Source organism: Dasypus novemcinctus, chromosome 1, assembly GCF_030445035.2.
Source record: "Dasypus novemcinctus isolate mDasNov1 chromosome 1, mDasNov1.1.hap2, whole genome shotgun sequence".
Taxonomy (NCBI): domain Eukaryota; kingdom Metazoa; phylum Chordata; class Mammalia; order Cingulata; family Dasypodidae; genus Dasypus; species Dasypus novemcinctus.
The window spans coordinates 29776695-29798525 of record NC_080673.1 but is presented as its reverse complement, the minus strand read 5'-3'; the positions used below and the strand labels follow the sequence as shown (position 1 = coordinate 29798525).

General features: G+C 33.6%; 1 protein-coding gene across 4 annotated transcripts in view; it reads right to left on the bottom strand.

The window, feature by feature from the left end:
• Window positions 1-21831, bottom strand: part of FSTL5 (follistatin like 5) — an 849524-nt gene that overhangs the window by 418455 nt on the left and 409238 nt on the right. The gene's annotated exons all lie outside the window — the stretch shown is intronic.

Below are 21831 nucleotides of genomic sequence, written 5' to 3'. Positions count from 1 at the left end.
TGACCCACAAAAGGAAACAGAAAATCAATTCCTAATGTAAGTTTTAATAACAACCAATAGAATTGGTGATTTCTGTGTTTAGGGCCCAAACTAAGAATTAACACTTTTAATTATCCTCATAACTCTGTGAGGTTACTATGGTCTTTTTTTTCATGGATGAGTAAAGTGTGACGATGGGCTGGGTATTTCCAAAGCAATTTGGTGGATTCTGGATACAGAAATCAGGCAGTTAAACTACAGAGTGTATTTTACCACTGTTTCATCATTAAAGCCAATTGAAATAAGAATTTACAAAGTAATAGTAACTCATACCCATAAAAGCAATTCAAATATCGATATAACATTCAGATCATCAGTTCAAATTTAGATTACCATTGCATGCAGATGTAGGATAGAATGCCAGAGATAAGCTAAGGTTAGACTTGGCTAATTAATTTTTTAAAATAGTGATGTTATGTCTTAAAGCACTAATTATACTTTTTTTTGCATATTAAGATAAAACCCCTCTCATATTGTATTAGTCAGCCAAAGGGTTGCTGAAGCAAAATACCAGAAATTGGTTGCTTTTATAAAGGGCATTTATTTGGGGTAGGAGCTTACAGATATCAGGCCATAAAGCACAAGTTACTTCCCTCACCAAAGTCTATTTTCACGCGTTGGAGCAAGATGGCTGCTGATGTCTGAAAGGGTTAAGGCTTCCTGGGTTCCTCTCTTCCCAGGTCATCTTCTCTCTGGGTTTAGGGTTCCTCTTTTCCCAGGGCTCCAGCTTCTGCATCAAACTCCAACATCAAAACTCCAACATTAAGAACCTTCCAACTCTGTCCTTTGCCATGTCTTTTATCTATGAGTCCCCACGCACCAAGGGGTGGGGAGTGAAAGTCCTACTGGCACAAGAGGATTACCTGATTACTTTATCAAGTAAACCTCTGAAGCTAATATAATCTAATATGCCCAGAGGAAAGGATCAGTTTATAAACATAATCCAATATTTCTTTTTGGAATTCATCAATAATATTAAACTGCTACATATATCTTCACTCTTCTTGTTTGATTCTAAGCCTAATTTCCAGATGTTGTTGGAGATTTACAAAAATTTTACCTGATATTTTTAAGTAAATGGTTCAAAAACCCATATAATGTTTTTTCTCTAGTGATGAATTTTATTAAGTATATTATCCATAAAATTAGCCCAAACCAGAGAGAAGCACCTCAAAAGAGTGGGGATAAGAAAACTTTTCAATATGACATTTATTTTTTCCATTAAGAGGGTAAGAATTACAGCAAATGCAACTGTCATCAGCTTTTCCCACATGGCCTGGTCAATTTTCACCTTTCAAAATTTATGTCAAAGAACATTTCAGAACCTTCAGGTAGACTAAATTTAAATTTTAAAGGAATCTTTAAAAAGAGAAAATCTTCCTCAAGCTGGCAGATGGGAATGAATATACAAAGACCATCTTTTTATTTTCTCAAGTGAGGCAGAATTGCCCTCATTTCTCTGCTTTATAAGTAATGCCAACTCTTAATTTAGATTATGATGGGCTGCAACCTTGATGAATGAATCAACTGAAACAGTATTTGGAAATTTAAGAATTTCATTTCTATTAAGTTCAATGATATGTTAATGTTACAAAAATTATTACTTTAAAAATATTGTATATTTTACCACAATTAAAAATAAATAAATTAATTCTTTAAAAACTGTAAACAATAAATGATATTAATCCTGACTATAATAGCTTGTTTTGTAGGTAGTATACTCATCTTTCATATAAACAAACATTTCATTTGATTCTTTTAAGAACTCCATATAATTCCTGAAAATATAGCATAATGGGTCAGCATTGAAAAATATATTTGAGGCATATTTAAGAAGTTAACAAGTTTATAATAGTCTATGTGAATATATTAATTTTTGTTTTCTTAGGTAGGTGTTGGGAAATATTGAAAACTTTTAGAAAACAATGATACATGACAGTGCAGCTGCAGGAATTGGTATTAGGTAGTGAAAAGTGCTAGACTTGCCAGATTACCAAGATGAAAAATAAAGCAAGTAGCATTTTTGCAGTCTCAGGTTAAAGAAACTGCTATTAATATCTTAATGCTTATATTTATGTTGTTCATGCACTTTGAAGGTGGGTGTGTTCTAGAAGGGCAGAAATGATGCACAAATTAAAGTATATATTTCCATTATGAACTACATTATTCCTCTTTTTTAACATTTTTATCCATAATATCCAATATAATTTTTGGCAAATTGTAGGGGTCTTCACTGAGTTCATTTATTCACTCCACAAAACTTTAATTCATGTAGAAATGAATGAGAGCTGACAAATCTTTCTCGGCTTCATGTTTACCTGGGGTTTGACATTTTCTTTCGAAGAAAATCTCGTTGGAGAAATATAGAAATAATAATTTCTGCAATATCAAGAGATCCTTCTATTTTATCACAATAAATTCCCAATAGAAAAGCAAAATCTTCTCCTCTTTCCAGACATTCTAGATCCCAGAATTAAAACCTCTTATCCAGCAGAGTATTCAGCTTTAAAGATATAATCAGAATTTTCAATGTCTAATATAATCTTGTGAAACTCTGGTTGAATATACCATTTTTTTACTGTTATATATAAATATTTACAAACCATCTTAGTTAATGCAGTATGTATAATAGAAAAAAAAAGGTGTTTGCGAAAAATGGCTCCACAGAACAGGTACTCCATCAAGATTTTTGAACACCTGATGAACTGTGATCAAAATGTATGAAGGGCAGATTAAAAAGAGATTCCCATTGTGCCTCTAGTACTAACATGCTTCCTTTTCCTCAGGAAATAAAATGCAGGATATAATATTCTTTACAGATGTATTTCTCCTTGTTTGCACAGTATTGAACAATAGAATCTTATATTATGATGATACTCAATACCAGCAGTGGAGTAAAATTCTGCAGTCATCAGTAAGTCTCACATCTATTTATACTTTAAAAACATTGTGAAGATATACTATTCTTTACATGCAAAGAAGACTGTTTGGGTTCATTCTCAGTATGTCTTCTCTGTTTCTCTCTGTTTCTCTGTTTCTCTGTGTGTATATGTATATATGTATGTATATATATAATATGCAAACATATCATGACTATATTGCCTCTATAATGTGGCTAAGAGCAATGTAGTTTTTGTCATGAAATGGAAGAAAGTTAACTGTTCCCCAGAAGAATCATTACTGGGACTTTCATTACAATTACTCTAGTCTAAGCAATTTAAAAGTACTTTGTGTGCGTAGTTATAGCCATGTCAATAATATAAGTCTCAATCTAACACAGTTAGCACACTTACAATTTTCCAATCCAGAGAACACTATTGAATGATGAAATAAGCAACTTGCTCAAGATAAATGATACGGAACTTACACTTTGCTTTAATCCCATATCCATTCTTCTGGGTGGGCAAAAAGACATAATATGAGAAGTTTCACTATTTCTGTATGTCCCATCGAATAAAATGCAAGGTATGAATTATCTGTATTATTAGGTTAATAGCCAAGGTACTCTGCTGTGTTTAATGTAAAATTTAAAGGTTGGCAGGTATTATATCTCATGTATCTACCAAAGTGACTTCAATTATTGTGTATAACATCTGCTAGAAATAGGAGAAAAAGAATAGAAAGTCTACAGTTGAAGAGAGGCACCAGTCATATTCAGATGGGAAGATAAAAAACAATCATTCTGTGCCATCACTAATGATGTTAATGGTATTATTGAATAGAAAGATTCTGCCTGTTCTTTAAACACCTGCAGATAGCTGAGCTGAATATATTTTGTGACAAAATCTTGAAAACATATATTTTTTTACATAAGACCTTACTTGAGGGATATAATTTCCCTCTCCTATAGTTTTACTTTGCATAGGGATCATTTCCTGACCTTGATTAAGAGCTGAAAATAATTTTTAATCTTAATAACTCACTGTCTTTCTAAAGTTATTTCCCATATTGTTATGTTAAGAATTTACATTGCAGAAGAGAAACGTAAGGTATAAACCACGTATATGAAGCTCTGAGCTTTCTTGATATACTAGAAGCCAGTATACTTGAAAATTTTTAGTTTACAAATCCAAATAATTCACTGTAGTGTTCAAAAGATTACCACATGATTTCTCTCTAAGACGTTCTAAAAATTACTTGAATTTCTATTTCTGTATATGGTAGTGTTCAGTGTTTATCACTAGCTTCTTGATTAACTGAGAGTAAAATCAAACTTTTCACATAATGTATTTCAGATTCATACTTGAAATTCATTTTAAAAGATTTTATATAATAAACATTGCCACTACTTGTAGGTAAATATATATAATTAGTATGATCTTTTAATATCTATGAGTATACAAAGTATTGATGTCAAAATTCTGTTATTAGCTCATCATAATAGTCAAATTTCAAATAATAAGCTCTCATGGTAATGAAGAGGACGGTTTTCCATTTCTTTATTTAAGTACACATAAGCAGATATTTCTGCTATATGTGAAGAAGTTAATAATTTACATAGGAACTGAAGTAATAATATGATTACTAGTTTCCAATTGCTGACAAATTACCACTAACAGTGGTTTTCAACTCAAATTTCACTCAATTTTATAATCACAGCTTCTCTAAGTCAGAAGTCAGAGTCCTCTGCTTGGCATTTTACAAGGCTGACGTCAAGGTGTTGGCAGCGCCGTGTTGCCTTTCAGAGGCCCTGGATGTAAATCCAATTCCAAGTTCATTCAGGTTGTTGGCCAAATTCAGTTTCCGTGGTAGTAGGATGAAGTCCCTGTTTCCTTGATGACTGTCAGCTGGGGGCCTCCTCTTAGTGCTTAGAGGCCCCTGTCTAGTTCTCGCATGTGGCCCCTTACGTATCAGAAGGAGTAATGAGGGCTGAATCCTTCTCACACTCCCTCTCTGACTTCCCCTCCTTCCCTCTCTGCTTCAGCCAGGTAAGTTTGCTCCTTTTAAGGACTCTTATGATTACATTGACCTCACCGGTATAATGCAGGACATTCTCCCTGGCTGAGGTCTCTAACATGTTTCCAGATTCCACGGATTGCGATGTGGACATCTTTGCAGGGGGACATTTTTTTTGCCTACTACAGATGTCTTCTGAATTATTTACATATTCTCAGTTTTTTCAGTATTGAATTATTTCAAATCCATTGTATTTTCAAGCTTTTCAAAAAATTATGCATGAAAATGTGTTCTGAGCAGTCTCCCAAATGATAAAATATTTTCTGAATAATCCTTTTGCTTCAAGTAAAAAAATAATTGTCATACCTTTCCTATTTATTAGTACTTCTAAAATGTATGAGCGGGTTTTCAGCAATCTTTTAAATAAGAATTAAAGGTAATTTAATGAGGATTTATTGACTAGTGCAGATGGAGGATTTGGGGAAGGTATGGCTAATGTAAATTTCAAAACTTGAATTCAGTTTCATAATAGAGTGAAAAGTTACTTGTGCACTGAGGAAAGGAGAAGATCAAACTAGAGAAGTGTAGGCAAATGTAAAGGGACTTCCAAGACATTTAATATTTTGGACAGTACCTAAATGGCAATTGTAGGGAATGATATAGTGAGAAAAGGTCCCCATTCAGGCCTAGGGCATGCATTGTTTCAGCTCTTGGGAGAATTGATAACTGATTTCTCAGCTGATTCCAACTTTACAAATGACCTGTAGGCCAAGAGACACCTCATCCTTTGGACAGTTCCTCCCTGTGGGCAACCAGCATTTAACGGCTAATAGGAGCAATATATTGATATAAAAAGTCCAACCCTTGCCTAAAGGCAAGACAGTTCTGGCTGTCCTATGTCAGAATCTTCCTATAGGTTTACCTGAAACCTTTGATTCACAGTTCAAATCATTTGGCCTTCAACTCCTACTCCTTTAACTTTAAGAGCACCTCCAATAAATTGTGTGCACCGTCTTAAAGAATATATTCCAATGACTTTGAACTAGGAAAGCAATAGTTCACCTTTTAGAGGTCTTAAACAAAAAAAATGTTCTAATTAGATTTGTGTTTTGGAAAAATCACTTCAGTGAGGCAAGATTACAAGACTGGAGACAGAAAATTTAGTTAGAAAGCTGCTGAATCATTTGTCATGGAGAGACTATTGGTTGTAGGACTGTATAAAAAGGTATGCATCTTAGAGATATTTAGTGTGCAAAAGTTCCAGGATTTGGTGATACTATGGCTATGAAAAAAACAAATTCAAGAATGACACTCAGGTCCTGACCTGGGCAATTAGGAGATTGATAGAATCGTGGATCAGGTTTCTAGAGGCAAATGATAAATTCAAGCTTGGACAAGCTAAGTTTGAGGCACTAAGCAAACATTCTCAGAATTCTACTGAAGGTGAGTTAATTCATTTAGGTAGTAAACATGGGCTAAAAATTTACATAAGGGTGAGATCACTATAAAATAGGAATTTGAAGATTCATTGACCCAGAGGTGGTGAAAGGTAGCTTCAGAGACCATGCACATATATCTCGTATAGTTTGTAAAATTACTTTGTGCCAAGCACTGTTGTAGCACCTTATGCACATTAACTCATTTAAGCACATAATACCCTAAAAGGTAAGTGTAATTAAATGTCATCTTACAGACAAGAAAAGCAGTCAAAAAAAGTTAAGAGAGTTACTAATGTCATACACTAAACATTAGTAGAGCTTAGAGTCTCTGTCTGATCGTTTAGTTATGGACAATTCTTGCATGGAGTATGTTTGTATATGTGCCCCTGACCCAACCCCTGTTCTACTTCTACAGATATCATCCATCAAGCACTCAAAGAAGGGCCAAAAGGGCTGGAAAGAAATAAGAAATTAAGTATGTGGTGTGTGGCAATTCAAAGGATGAGTGCTTCAAAAAGAAAAATGTTCAACAGTGAAGGACAGATATTATAAGTAAGAAGAAGACAGAAATTGGTTGTCAGACATAACAACAAGCGTCAATGACCTTAGAAATGTTTTGAGAAGGTAGAAATAGGGACCAAAGTGTAATTGGGTAATGTCTGAATTGGACAGAGGCAGTGGAGACAATAGAACATGGCTGTGAGTGGGGGGAAGTTTAGTAGTCAAAGGAGACATGACCTCAAGGGAGGGCTACTTTTTAAATATAAACCATATTAGACACAATACGTTTGATTTTTAAGGGGTATTAGAATGGAAGGGGTTAAAGTTAATGAATGAGTAGGCTTTTGAATAAAATATATAAAAACCTAAAAGGAATGTCAGCCTGCACATAGGTAGAAAAAGTATGCTTAGGTTAGAGGATATATTATAAGAGGAGCTGATTAGAAACAATGGGAATGAATATAGGCTGATCAGTTGGTTTGAATACATGAAGTTAATGATGACAGATTTTGCTTTGCACGTTGAATTAAGACCAATTTCTTAGAGTGTCTGAGGAACAAGAAGAACATTTGAAATGTTCACTGTGGAGGATGAAGATAGAGATGACCAGAGAAAGGTAAAGCATTGCCAGGCATAACTGAGGTTCAGGCTGTCAGGTTCAGGCTGTGGCTGAAATTATGATGGCATTGTTTTGTAACATTTATGATACTTTACATGCAGGAGTCAGCCACATTTCCTATAAAGGCAATATAATAAATATTTTAGGATTTGCAGGTAATAATCTCTTAAGATCTATGCAATTCTGCTTTTTATATGTGAAAGCAGCCATAGCTCTACATAAATGAATGGATGTAGCTAAGTTCTAACAACAATTTACTTACAAAAATAGATAGTGAGCTGGATTTAGCTCACAGGTCAGAGTCTGCAGACACTTGCTCTGACTGTACATTTATTTGGCCGTAGACAGAGGTAGCAGAAACTTGCATTGCCTTGGGTAGTGTTTGCTATTGGTGAGCAGTATGAGCAATAAGATAGGAGATTTGAGAATATAATCAAATGAGCACTTGAAGTGTTCAACCATGCTGAATAAATTATGCTGGGAATGAGAGGTAGTTAAATCAGAAGCCTAATTTTAGGGAGGAGTAAAAGAAATCAAAATGCAAAAAGGAAAAAGAAAAGATCCCAAGTGATACTACTTTTAAAGAAAGATTTAACAGGAAATTTAAATGATTGAATGTGAGCAGGAAACAATAATAATAATAATGATAGTATACTAACGAAGTGTAAACATTAGATAAAGTCAGGTAAACTCTAAAGTCAGTATACCTGGGATTGAGACAAGACTTCATTGTTTACAACTGAGTGAACTTGGTCACGTTAATTACGTTATGTAAATCTCAGTAAGCAAATTCATAAATGGGGTTAATATTAAAACCTAAATCATGTTGGTTTTGCAAGAAAAATGAGATAATACATATGAATAATTTGGCACAAAGAAAGTAATCAATAAAATTAATAATTACTATTGCTGGTGTTATGGTATTATGGATATTCCAAGCTTTTGTATCTAAGATGAGTAGGATTATCATAAAACTATCAGATAATTCAAGAACTCTAGTGTTGAACAAAGAATGTTGTAAAAAAAGATGAACAAATGTCAGAGATACTCACTTTGCATTGCTGAGAATGAAAACTATAGAGATGTCTAAAAGGAATATGGAAATTTGGGACTAGGATGTGAGAGAAAGTTCCTGACCAGAAGCATAAATTTGGTAGTGTGTGTGGTAAATATTTTCATTTTCTACAAAGCTAGGCTTTGTCACTAGACAGAAATATGATATATCATGACTTCTAACTCTGCACCTTACTAAAATGTGATGCTGGGTATCGTTCTTTAAGTGCTAGAGAAAGACAATATTTACTTCAAAACTTTGTATCTGAAATTGATTTATATAATCACTTATAATAATGTGTACTCAATAAGTAATTTATATACCATAACAATAAAATAAGAATTTATACAAAGTCCTTGATATAAAAAGGTGATTAAGATACTGTAATCAACAAAAACAACATTAGCAAATAAAGGAAACACAATTTCGATGATTTGGAACATTTACTACCTGTTAGTCCTTGTCCTGACCATTTCATATAAATTTTCTCTAATCATCAAAGCCCTCTTGGCACTCCTATGACCACTACCCCCACCCTCATTTTTACAGATAGCATAACGGGAATAAAAACACGAAGAGTGAGAATTGTGTGCAATATCTTGGAGAAATTTTCATTCATGGGAAAGAATAGAAAGAGGAATAAGCATGTTCAAAGAAGGAGCAACCACAGTGCCCAAAGGAGGATTGAATAAAACATTCTCACCGAAGCCAAAGGAGAAGAGACTTAAAATAAACAAATAATATAAGGCTCTTTTTTTTTCACAAGATAATCAAACCATAACATTATTTTATAATGAGGTTTTAAATATGTTTTCCTTTCGTGTAAATGCTAAGCATTTGAATTATTGAATGACTTGTATATGGTGACAGCATTTTAATGAACTTTCTACATACACTACAATTGAATCTAAATTTTCCTCACTCAGCTTTCATTGAAACAACCTACAGAATTAATCTTCGAATGACTGTACTGTGAAAGGAGTGGATTTTGCATAGTGAACAATATGTCTGAAAGCATAGAAATGAAATGACAAGTGAAATATTTACCAAAAATTCGACTTGCTGTTCAAATCAAGACAGGGCTTGCACAAAATAAAAATATGTCATTAATCATAATGAAATTTATCAAACCATTGAAAACACAATACTGCATAGTTCTGTGGTAAATCAGCAGATTTCATATACAACAATTCATCTAAAGATTTAATGTTATGAACAAAGTATTAGCATCAATAAGACAAATATTAGTGTCAAATAATTATATTAGGAATTATAAACACAAAATTTATATAAAATAAATATTCGTAATTGGTTCTCAGATGTACATCACTGAAAAAAAGTCAAGTGCTTTGTGACTCACTGTTCCTAAAACTACTACTACTACTCCAAGAATTTTTCTAACTAGTAGGTTAAGTATTGAAGTTGTACTTGACAATGATTTCAGGAATTTATTTGAAGATAATATAATATTTATAAAGAATATTTCCCTCCCAGAATCCCAGAGCCTCTTATTTTATATTACGTACATAAAATGGCATTGTAGCTGGAAATTCAATAGATGTCATAGAGATTTTTTTTTCCAAATGTTGTTTTTAGGCCACATTAGTTCTATGAAATAGTAATAGATGTTTTATTTTAAAAATGTGAGACAAATATATTGGAAAATATTGATGTAAACATCCTTAGAGTGATTTTCCAGAACTTTTAAAAAGGTACTGTGATTTTTCAAGAGAGAATCACATAGATGCAGCATTCCATAATATATTTAATCACAGAGCCACTGTACAAGTACTACAGAGGAGTGAATAATATCTCAAGTCTAGAGGGATGCTGACTGGTGACACAACCCAGGTCAGCTATTATTTAGATATGTGACATTGTGCAAACTGTTTAATGTTTATGTTTGTCAATGTTTCCATCTATCATTAAGGGAAAGAAAGAAAAAAAACAGATAAAACTGAAACACAGAAACAAATTACCTGATAGGGTCTAATGAAAACTAAAAATGAATTAGTGTGCTCATGATTTAAAATAGTATTTGGTACATAGGAAACTCCCAATAAAAGTAAACTATTAATAGCTATGACTCTTGGGAGCTTCACTCAGAACAGGGTTCCAAAGATGATCTTTGGGAAATGCTTTTTTAGGGGGTTTCACCACTATTGTATTTTACAATAAGTTAAATAATATTAGACCAGCATTGATCATTTCTCACCACATTGCTCTTCCTGGATACTTGGGAGAGAGTAAACGTGACTACATGTGGAAGGAAACAATTTCATGCAAACAAAATATTAAATCCTGTCCCCTCCTCGAATCTGTTTAGAAGTAGTAAGAGCCTAAGAGCGTTTCTTTCAGGGTAATGATATATTATTTAGATCAGAAGTAGATTCTTATGAAGATTTTGACAGGGTTAGGAGGGAAATGAGATGACTGAAGAGTCTTTAGAATCACATAAGTCCAACTCTAAGATGATATGAAAGTCTGATTAAACAATTAATCATAAAAATTTGAGACCCAGGTTAAGCTTATATATAAAAAGTCTATACTCCTACAATTTGTGGGCTAATTCAAGGGAAGGGCTCAAACTAGTCTAAAATGGAGATTCTTTAGTTCAGTTTTCAACACATTATAGCTTTGACAGGTTTTTAAATATTTGGACTGATTAATTTGGCATCTTGTACGTATTCTTGTAAATGTGTATAAGGTGCTAGGTGATCAGATGAAACCTTAGCTGCAGGTGTTATTTAGACAAGCCACTTGGAAATAGGAAAACATTTCTCAGCACTCACTTTATATTGTCATGGGCTCATGTAAGTGAAATAGAATCATTTACATTTTATAAAGAAATTTACTGGTGTAAATAGCATTGGTTTCTTGCTAAAATGTTTCCAACCTCTGACTTAAGATGTGTTGAAATGTTTTCCAACTCAAAAGCTTTTCTATATCTTCTATTTAGTGCAATCGTGCATGGCCTACTGACAAAAAAATGCAGACGTTTGAACCAATTATACATTTTATATTTTACCCATTTATAAAAGAGACTTTTACTAATTCTATAAAATATTTCAATATTTCCCTAATACTAAGGGAGCTATCAAAACAAAAAGAAGGCCTTCCTTCTGTGTTCATATTTGTCTTGCATATAATTAGTATCTGACATGGCACACATGCCAACTATACATACATATGAGAATGCAGTACTGTTTGAATTTTATTCTGTAAATTTAAGGAATACTGATGCAGACAATCATAACCATAAAGCAATAAATAAATCAAAACAACATTTTACAATTTGATTGTCTGAGCAAGTATAAATTATATCTGATGAATTTTTAAAAAATATTTTATTAACCTTCAAAATTAGCATGCCCATATGCATTTTCTAAGTACTCAAAATGTACTTTAAATTGGATTTTAAAATGTATGATTACATATGTTTATATTTTTCTTAAATTATTAAACCCACCATGATATTATGAATAATGGATATCATAAATACATTTAAACAGAACACTATTGACTCTATCATGTGATAGATAAGAATAATCTCAGATGATGTTTATTTATAAATATGTGGAAATTATTATGTTGTTACCTATCATTCCTGATATAACAAAATGGAAATAAAGATAATATTTAATTATGTAATTAATTATATATTAAGAATAAATATAACCATCTCATTAAATATCAAAATATACAGGAAATTTTAGTCTAAATATTAAGCCTATTAATACAGAGAACCATAATTTTTTGTTGCTTTTTTGTTTTGTAACTTCAGTAATTTCATTGTTCCTAAAAAAGATCTAGTTATTATTTTTTTCATCCTAATCCAAGTGACATTTTATGCCAAGTGGCATAAATGAGATTATTTATGAATTCCCCCCAAAAAGAGAAAAATTATGTTTTCAAACTGGCCTGTTCCTCTGGGTATGGTACCCTTTGACTGTATTCAATTCAAAGGTTTTAAGTTTACTTGCTAAAAGATTAGGGCTTTGATTTGGCCACATCACTAGGGCATGACTCAGGGTTGAGTCCCTCCTCCTCGGTGGACTGATATAAAGGGAAACTTACTCAAGAAGACACACATGACCTCCATAGACACAGAAGAAGAGAAAACTTTGTCAGTTTTGATCCTGGAGCCCTGGGGAGAGATAAGCCATTTGCCTGATAGTTTGTAGCTGAGCAGCCAAGCAGCCAAGAAAGCCAGGAAAGAAATGAGTCCTAATCCAGACAGTTAGAAACCCTGAGAGAGGAGCCCTCTGCCAGCCCGCAGCTGAGATCAGAAGAGGCTGGACCCAGGAGCCTTAAGAGGAAGAAGGAAGCAGAGACCAGGCAGGCATCACCCATCATCTTGCTTCCACACATGGCAGTTGACTTTGGCAAGAAATTAACTCTCATGGTACCTTGAGTCGGACTTCTTAAGGGCTGGTAACAAGTTTCTACCCCCCAACAATACCCTTTATAAAAGCCAACAGATTTTTGGTTCTTTGCATCAGCACCCCTTTGGTTGACTCACACAATTGTGAGTAGTCATCCAATTCGAATTTTAAAAAATTAATTTTCTAACTAGGAGTTATTTTATAGTACAATATTGCTTTCAAATTTTAATAATTTTGACAGCGAGAAAAGCTGATAAATGTAACGGATAATTTAGTATATGCTTCAACAATTAATTTCTTTTCTGTAGTTTTAGAAAATTACTGAATTTCATTATTGTGGTTTTTGTCATAATTACTTCACGTACTATTGAATGCTAACTTGTTAAATGTATTAATTTAAATAATAGAAAATAAATAAAGTGAGAGTCCACGCTCCACCACCATTAAGGACTTGGAAACAAGGGAAAACACGGTCGTCTTCCACAGTTTGACTAGTTGGAAGCTGAGGCTCTACCTGAAGCTTATATTGAATGCACGGTTAATCAAATGCGATATTAAAAAACTGGCATGGGCCTTTGGATTAGAATAATGTGAATCATTTTCTTATAGATGAACCCACAGAGTATAGAGCTAAATCAGGCAAATGAACTTTCAGTTCGGGCTCAGACACTGGACCTTGGCAAATGAACTGAGGCATTGGCACACTGTGGGGTCATCACTCCCTACTCCACTCACACAAAAATATGTTAACATGCAGTTTGAGATGAGTACCTATTTGGCATTTTTCATATGCTTAGGACTTCTAGGATGATTTAATTTTAACAGAACACTATGCATTTAATTATCTCCTTTCTTCATTGGGTAGAAACATGAGTTTAAAGTCTTTGGTATTACTGCTTTGAAACTTAATTTCCTAGGCTTTATATTATAAAAATTCAAATAAGTATCCATCCTTCAATCTTTTGTACATGTAAGAGCATCTATCCATCATAATAGAAAGACTTACTTGAAATTTATGTTTTGGTCTACAATTCTGCCAGTTCTCCTAAAGATGATATCATTAGCATACTTGGTGCTATTTAATAAAGGGACAAAAGCCCTAAAAGCTGTATTTGAACAATGAAAGTAGATAAGTCCAAAAAAAAAAATGAGCACTGACAAAAAGATAGTATTAAAAATTAAAGAAATAATCCAATTTTAATTGAATCATTCTATCCAAACTAGATAGAAGGGTGATAGAGAAGTGAAACATGGGATAAAATTCAAAAGGTGGAAAGCATATGTGGCTCAAGCAGTTGGGCGCCCGCCTACCACATAAGAGGTCCTGGGTTCCATTCCCAGTTCCTGATAAAGGAGAAAAGCAAGACAGTGCACTGATGTGATGGCTGGCACAGCAAGTTGACACAATGAGATGATACAATGAGAGACACAACAAGCAGGGAGCAGAAGTAGCTCAAGTCATTGGGTGCCTCCCTCCCACACAGGAAGTCCTGGGTTTGTTTCCCAGTTCCTCCTAAAATAAAAAAATAAAAAAGAAGGCAAGCACAATGAACGGACACAGAGAGCAGACAGTGAGCGTAAAACAATGGGGGGGCAGGGTGGAAATAAATATAAAACAAATCTTTAAAAAATAATCAAAAGGCAATAGCTAGGCTTCCTCTGTCAATAGACTCTAAAATATTCTTTGGGATTTTATTAAAAAGAGGCAGATGAGAAGAGAAAATTGTTGAGAATAGCAATTTATATATCAAATAATGCCTATAAATACTCATCTCCCTGACTTCATTTTCTGAGACAGTAAATACCTGTTGACTGATGACTTTTTCACTGAGATGAACAATATTAAAATAAATGATTTCACATGTCACATATATTTGAAATAGTTAATTTTGAAATATTGAAAATATTTAGGATGATACTGTAACTTAGTTGGCACCCAAATATAAGCAGTCATGTAAGAAAACAGGTCGCCACAGAAGCAGTATCTAGTCAATGGGAATAGAAGGAACTGAAATAAGGATGTCCCATTGTTTATAACCAAGTTCAAAACCCAAATACATGGAGCATGCTTAAGAGTTAGCTCAAAGGCCGAGATCACAATGAGGAAGACAAAATATATTCAGAGTCAAAGCCAAAGGTGAAATTGGAAAACAAGAAAAGGAAGACTAAGCTGAAAGCCAAGAAAAATTTGCAATCCATAGCTAATTAGATAAGGCATCTCTTGAGCTCTTTTTTAAAAGTCTTTCAATAACACTGGTGAAGAGTGCTAGACAAGTGTTACAGCGTTTTGACAACAGTAGGAAAATAAAATTTATAGCTTAACAAGGTCATTGAAAAGTTCTGCCCAATAATTAGACATGAGATAAAAAATGACAATCCAGATTGTAGCTTATGTGAAAAAAAAAGAGACAATAACAACAAAAAAGCTTTTAGAAAAAGAGGCATTAGGAAAGTAAATGTGGCCTAATGTAATTTGGGAAGCAATGGAAGCCAGTATGAAATTTCTAAAGGAATATTATTGGCATTATCATTTTTGCAAAACTACAATCAACACTTCTCAGTTTTACTTTTTTAAATATTTAATACAATTTTTCTGACATAATGTTTACGTTTTTTAAAGATGTAAATGTTGATAGTTCACAGATGCCTGAGAACTGATTGTGAAGCTGCATGTGTTTATTCTCAATGGAAGAGGCTCATAAATATTTTGTAATTATTTCAAAACTTTCAGAAATGTAGATCTTAGTTTACTCTACAAATCTTAGAGTACCCCTTTTGATTAGTTTACTGGTCAAGGAACAATCTATTTTCCTCTGATGGTCTTCTAAAAATTCAGTGTATTTTGAGCTAATGGGAAGTACTCCAATACTTAAAAAATCTCTGTTCAATAATTATAAAACCAACCTTTGCATTATCGTTTTTGTTTTTCCCCACAGGTGACTTTTTGTCTATTTGCACATTATTTTTGCTGGATATATTTAGTTTTCTAGAAAGATTATAACTTTCTTAAATGCTGGGATTTTATTTTCCTTTTAAAACCTCATTGAGTTATTACTTTGTTCTTTCTACTCTAAAAACTTAATAAATGCTTAATTCAGTGATTAGAAATAAAAAAAACAAATGTATACGATGAAAAAGATCGAAGTAGTACACTGGAGACCAAGAGGTCGGCATAAGATGCTCTATGGTACAACTTCCCCACAGAATCATTGGGCAACTAGCAAAACCTGGCAGAGCTATCTTCCTCAGAACTCCAAAAAACAGTTACAGGGTCGCAGTAACTGGGCCATGGCTGAATCAAGAAAACACAGCTTTAAAAATGGTAAGAGAAGCTTCTGGTGCTCTAGCTGGCCCAAGCCCACCCTCTCATCAGCCCCATGGGGAGTTGGCCTGCACTTCCATTGTGGACTCCTGGGAGTAGGAGAAAGCAGAGTAACCATGATGTGGATACTCAGGAGTCTTTATGTAGGTGCTAAGTTATCTGGTGCAGCCTGAAAGACTGGACTAGACCACTTGCCTCAGGCACATCCTTGTGGAATGTGAGACAGAATCGGCTTGTAGACAAGTGTCAAAAAAATAAAAATAAATCAAAGTGGCCTGGGGTAAAGGATTACCCGCTTTATGTCATACAATATAGCACCCTGAGGGGAGAAAGGAGGCATTAGAGTGACTGTAAACAGGGGAGCTCCTAAGGCCACGAGCAAGCACAAGTCCAGGACCAGAAAAGCTCAGAAAAGACAGAGGAGCCTGCACTTCACATTTGCCTCAGGCTGATCTTAACAGGAGGGCTGAACTCTGAAGGACAGCACTAGCCAAGGCAGCGCCCATTTGTAAAGACAGTTAAAGGTTTTTAATTTTTATTTTTTGGGTTGTTGTTGTTATTTTTGCATTGGCTTGTTTTTCTTAGCTCCTGGCACTCAGAAAAATCTCTGTCTTAATATTACCAGGATACAAAATTAAGTACAGATAGTACCAAATTAACACTTTAAAATATTAAAATGCACAGTGTGCGACAAAAGATTAAAAAACAAAGAAGCAGGAAATGATGTCCCATCCAAAGCGATAAAAATCCAGACACCACTAATGAATAAGGCCAGACTCTGAACATAGCAGACAAATATTTTATTAAAATTGATCAGCAATATGCTGAAGGAAATTAAAAACCAGAGCAAGAACTAAAGGATATCAGGAAAACAATGAGGAATGATATGTGAATCTCAATAAAGAGAAAATTTAAAAAGAACTGAAGCAGATATATTGGAGTTGAAGAACACAGTAACTGAAATGAAAAATATCCTACAGGATTTCAGCAGCAGATTGGAGCTGGCAAAATAAAGAATCAGTGAACTCAAAGAACCCAAACAGATACCACAAAGGGATCCTCAATGCTCATTTCCTTCATGAATCACAAGATAAGAGTATGAGTCCCTGTGCTGCCCCTTGGAAAACTACTCTCCTTGTATATATCATAGTGAGCAAGAAATAAACTTCTAAGATATATCAGAGACCATATTCTGTTTTGTTCTTTACTTCACCTAGTATTGTTTAATTAATAAAGCAATATCCCAAACGTTTTAAAATTTTGGAATTCAAAGAGTAATTTACAAAATATCCTAAGCCTTTAAAAGTACCCATAGGAAATGGATTCATCTGTAATTTTTTTTTTTTTGGATGATATTTGTTTTAGTTTCCTAGGCTGCCCAAAGTAGATACCATGAAATGTGTCATTTTAAACAATGGGAATTTATTAGATTACAATTTGAGGGCATGAGAATGTCCAAATCAAGACGTTACCAAGGTGATACTTTTTTTTCCCAAAGACCAGTTGCTACAAGATCCTTGGGTCCTCTGTCACATGGGAAGGCATGCAATGGCATCTGCAGGTCTCTCCCTTCTCTGCAGTGTTTTGTTGATTTCAGCTTCTAGCGTCCATGATTTTCTTTCTCTCCAACACACCCTCTGTATTAATACTGTTTATAAATGCCTCCAGTAAAAGGATTAAGACCCATCCTGAATAAACTGGGCCACACTTTAACTGAAGTCATTACAGCCAAAGGTCCTACTCATAATGGGTTTACAGCCTCAGGAATAGATTAGATTAAAGAGCATATCTTTCCAGGGTACATATATCTTGAAGCCATTGCAGTATTTTTTGTTGAAAACAGGTTTAAGTAAAAGAAAATGGACAGATAGATGACGAAGATTTCAAGGGATCCTTTGTATCCTATTAAAATTATTGTATTAAGTAATTTAGCTTTTATAATTTTAATTATAAAAATTTAATTACAAAAATAACATTTTAAAAAGTTATTTCACAGGAAGTGGAGGTGGCTCAAGCAACTGAGGGCCTCTCTCTCACATGGGAGGTGCCAGGTTTGGTTCCTGGTGCCTCCTAAAGAGAAGATGATCAGACACAGAGAGCACACAGCAAATGGACACAGAGAGCAGACAGCGAGTGCAAGTAATGAGGGTGGGGAATAAGTAAAATAAATCTTAAAAGAAAAGTTATCTCCGAGTTTTAGAATCTGTTATTGCTTCTACTAGTCTGAATTTTCTCTAATACATTCCAAGAAACTTTGTAGCACAGTTCATGTCTAGTAAGTAGATTCTTAATACATTTTTATTGAGTGAATAAATGTATTTATTTTTGTCTAATTTTACTTTTAATGTTATGCTACTTGTACATTATTAGTGTGACCAATGTTTATTAGGTTTTAGAGCATTTTATAAATATTATATGCATGGAACAAAAGAGGGAATGCTTTGGGCCTACCTATGAACAGAAGCCATTTCCAGTTAACTCAAGCGTAAGTCAAAACTGTGGGGGTGAAGCAAACAATGAAATGTAGTCCTTGATAGATCTCAAGTAAAGAACCAAGTAGCGAGGAACAAACTTTTAGGAATAGAATTGTAGACCTCAAGAGTGTTGAATTTAGGATATATGAGAAATATTTTCTTCAAAGATTAAGAAGTGGAATAGGATTTTAAAAAGCTGCAATCACACTAACCATGATGAGAGGGTAAATGCATATGCTCCATATGCTTCAGCATATGATCCTGTGAATTTTAATTATATCTTTAATTATAAAATTGCTGGCCAAAATATATTTGTACATTTATGACAAATACCTTGTAATTACATAGATATCATGTAGATGTACATTTATGCATATAAAATATTTATGTGTACATATATTTGTATAACTTCTAGTGTTTAAGGTCACAAGTCCATTTTTAAAATGTTAATTTTAATTAGGAAACAAAATTTGGAAAATACTAACTTTTCATTTTATAGATGAAAGCCAAGAATACAAAGAATCAAGTTATTTTTTTTTTTCAGGATTGTCAGTGAATCAAAGGAATTCTGCCTAAACAATAGCAAATCAAAAGATAAACTAAAGGAGAAGTAGATTTTTAAGCTGAAAATCAACATGAAACACTATGGTGTATGCATACAACTATGGTAGTATATGATGCAAATTTATACAGGTTTTTCTTCAAAATTAATGTGTTCTAAGGTCTCTATGAATGAAAAATAATTTCCAGTTTTGTTTTGAGCCATCAAATAGCAAACACCTTGTAAATGAGAAGGAAATAAGAATCTATTTGGCAACCGTGCCATGAGGGGCCCTAACAGCAGGTGATTACAATAAAAACCACCTTGCTATTATATAGTTAACATCTGCGCTGTCTAAATGGTAAAGTAAATGAACATAATGGATATAGTTTTGGATTCACATTTTGCCACCTGCCTTTACACAATAGTATACAGAGTATCTTCAAACCACAGTGTCAAAATTTCAGATACATCCTGCCAATTTTCCTTAAATGATTGTATGCCATCTATGGCAAGGGAAATTACATTTTGCAGGTTTGCTTCACAAGGGAAAAAATACCTAAGATTATTACACTTAAAGTCTAGAATCAGAAGCATTTGTTTTTTTGAGATGTCAAGGCTAGAATGGAAGGTCTAGTAGAATTCCAGAATCATTCTTTTCTTTTGAAAGTTTTCACAAAAATATATGACAAAAATATAAAATAAAATACATCTATTTCAAAGAGGATTTATTTTGAAAGCAAACATTGGCCAACTAATTCCAGAGATTTCGTTGTCTGTTATGATTTTCCAAGTACTTTAGTAAATAATGAGAATTAACAATAAAGACATCTAGAATTGGAGGACTTTCTAAAAAATTAGTGGAGTGTTTTTTTTTTAACATTTAATTTTGCCAAACTTACTTTACTTTGATTAAATTAAAGAATAAAAAAAAATGGAATTGTGTTTGCAGGCATGATTTTGGAGGGCAGAATATTCAATTATGAATGAGAAGATATTTCCCCTCCCTCCCTCCCTCCCTCCCTTCCTTCCTTCCTTCCTTCCCTCCTTCCTTCCTTCCTTCCTTCCTTCCTTCCTTCCTGCCCCCCCCCTCCTTCTTTTTAACTAGTTTTATGGCCCAGGGAAGGTACTTAAAGTATCTGGACTGAGATTCCCTATCTATAAAATAAACGAATTAGATTTGATTAGGAGCTTTGCAAACACAAGCTGCTCCCATCTTTTTAATAAAACGTAAAATTAAATGAAAAGTATCTAATGAAGAAACATTTGGGAAATAGTTGTTCCAGGGCATCTCATAGAAGAGGCACCACAGACCTCAGAATATTAAGGACTCCAAGAAATCTTGCAGAAGGCATCCGCTTCACCACCCCCAGAATTAAAAATTAAACCAGCATTTCCTCAAACTGATCAGAATAATTTCAAATTTTGAGTGATAGGCATATGTCTTAGTTTGCCAGGGCAAACTAATACTGTAGACTGCTTTGCTTACAGAACGGGAATGTATTGTCTCACAGTTTGGAATGCAAATGTCCCAAGTCAAAGTATTAGCAGACCAGGCTTTCTCTGAAATCTGTAGCGTTTAGAACTGACTGGCTGGCAATGAGTCTTAGTCTCCATCACTTGGCCATTTGTTTCCTCGTCTCTTCCTCTGGCATCTCTGACTTCTGTGTCCAAATGTCCCTGCTTGGAAGAACTTCATTAATATTTGATTAAGGGCCACTTTGCTTCAATTTGGTTTTATAGAAATTCTTTTACAAATGAGTTCACACCATCAGGATGGAGTATGGGAGGGTGGTTTAAGACTTGAAGATGATTTGTATAGGACATGATTTAACAAGGCATTACAATATTAACATCTATCTAACCCTAAGATTCTGCATTGGTATTTTAAGAGGAAATGTGGTATTAGATGACATATGAGTCTGTTTCAAAGTATGGTAAATTTTGGTTGATATCTAAATTTTTTAAAATGCCCCTTTGAAACGTACCTCACTTCATGTCTCTAGTAGGATGAACTAAAATCACCTGCCTGGTTTTTAAATGGACATTTTCACCACCTGAATGCATTTTTGTGGCATTTAAAAGGAGATAATACTAAATTTGGAAATGAATTCAAGAGGTTTAAATTTCCAAGATTACTCTCTGTCATGTTGGGAAGTACGTGTCATATAAAAATGTAAACATACAAATTTTATGTTTAATTCTCAATTTATAAAGTTACTTTACAATATATTTGAAAATATAATATATTTGAATATATGTTAATTAAATATTAAGTTCAATTTATTTCTCATAGTTTGAACTCCTACAGAGCTTCGTATTCTAATGTGCCTTTCAGTATAACAATTTAGTTTTGAAAAAATGTAAGAGATGTTTAGGGATATCTCTTAATGGAGTTCATTCAGTAACTTCTATTGTATATGTAAGTATGTTATTATACTTATGAATAGCATAATAAAAAGCATATTATACTGGCAAATAGCATAATAATAAAGAGTATTATATAATGTATGTGTATATATATCAAGGCATATATATACCTATATATTTAATATGTCTTT